The sequence below is a fragment of the Papaver somniferum genome, chromosome 10 (genome assembly GCF_003573695.1).
Source record: "Papaver somniferum cultivar HN1 chromosome 10, ASM357369v1, whole genome shotgun sequence".
Lineage (NCBI taxonomy): Eukaryota > Viridiplantae > Streptophyta > Magnoliopsida > Ranunculales > Papaveraceae > Papaver > Papaver somniferum.
In genome coordinates, this window is record NC_039367.1 from 5,152,326 (window position 1) to 5,154,264 (window position 1,939).

The window sequence follows — 1,939 nt, forward strand, 5'->3', positions numbered from 1 at the left end:
GCCGCACAACTGTGCCAATGGAAAACCATGCCAGCCAAATCTCCGCGCCAAGGCATGCCAACCATGCCAGCTGCACCACTGTGCCATTGGCAAACCATGCCAGCCACATCTTCGCGCCAAGGCACGCCAACCATGCCAGCCGCACCACTGTGCCAATGGCAAACCATGCCATCCACATCTCCGCGCCAAGGCATGCCAACCATGCTAGCCGCACCATGCGCCAATGGCATGCCAAACCCTTGGCCCCACCATGCCAAGCCAACCGCGCCTTGACTTGGCCCCAACCATGATGGTTGTACCATGCGCCAATGGCATGCCAAACCCTTGGACCCACCATGCCAAGCCAACCGCACCTTGCCTTGGTACCACCATGCCAAGCCGTCCGTACCAAACCCTTAGCCACACTATGCCAAGCCATCCGCGCCATTGGCCTTGGCCCCACCATGCCGGCCTTCGCTATGCGTCTACCAAAACGAAGGCGTGCGACGATCAAAAGCCACCCTTCCATCCTGGATGCAAATCCTAGCCGTCCAAGGTCGCCAAACAACGCATGGTAACCTTTGGCCCAAAACCCTAGTTTTGGCCATGCCAAACCGCGCCAAGGCATGCCATGCCACATGTGCCAATGGCATGCCAACCACCTTGCCGCGCCACACCATGCCGGCCTTTCCTATACGGCTACCAAAACGAAGGCGTGCGACGATCAACGACCACCCTTCCATCATAGATGCAAATTCTAGCCGTCCAAGGTCGTCAAACAACTCATGGTAATCTTTGGCCACAAACCCAAGTTTAGGCCACGCCAAACCGCGTCAAGGCATGCCATGCCACATGTCCCAATGGCATGACAACCACCTTGCCGTGCCATACTATGCCGGCCTTCCCCATGCGGCTACCAAAACGAAGGCGTGCGACGATTAACGTCCATCCTTCCATCCTAGATGCAAATCCTAGCCGTCCAAGGTCGCCAAACAACGCATGGTAAACTTTGGCCCAAAACCCTAGTTGTGGCCACGCCAAACCGCGCCAAGGCATGCGATGCCACATGTGCCAATGGCATGCCAACCACCTTGCGGCGCCATACTATGTCGGCCCTCCCTATGCGGCTACCAAAACGAAGGCCTGCAACAATCAACGACCATTTTTTCATCTAAGATGCAGATCTTAACCATCCAAGGTTACCAGCTAACGCATGGAAACCTTTGGCCCTAGTTTGGTCGCGTCTAAACAAATCCAAAACCCTAACTTTTGGCCGCGCCTAAACTGGGCCATATTAAAGCCATACTGATTATACTTTCATGTCACTGGCTACCAAACGAGAGGTTACAATAATCAACGGATACCTTCCTCTTAAGATGCAAAATCTCGACCGCTGAAGGTCACCACCGAGCCGGCAAGTATCCCAAGCTCAACTTGCCAGACAAAAACGACATGCTACATGTTTTCCACGAAAACACTCGAGAAATCAACACATATCACAAACTGGGGGATGCTTATTGGGTATTGGTTTGGCGGTTTACAGCGTGCAGCGTACACTACGCTCGTTATAAGAAAGTGTCATAAGGATGAGGCAGTTAGTAAATACAGGGAGTAATGGTGAAACGCTTTCTTTTATGGAACATCAATTCCAAGCGTTACCGGTTACCACCTCCTCCCATTTACTCACCCGTTTTCCATTTCTTAATGAGACCAGAGTACGTTTCACTTCGACTTGTATAAATAGGCATTACCTATTTCCACCGAACAACAAGTTCTGGTCAGGAGCATACAACACTCAGAAAACGTTTGCTAGCTTTCCCATCTGTTAGCTTCCCACTTTCTGATACAAGTCACAAAACAACTACTCTTCCAGAATCAACTATTCTGGTCTCAACACTCTCTTCGCTTCCCTCCCCAAAACCAACCCTTCTCCTCCACTTTGTGACCGAAGCAAGTCTGG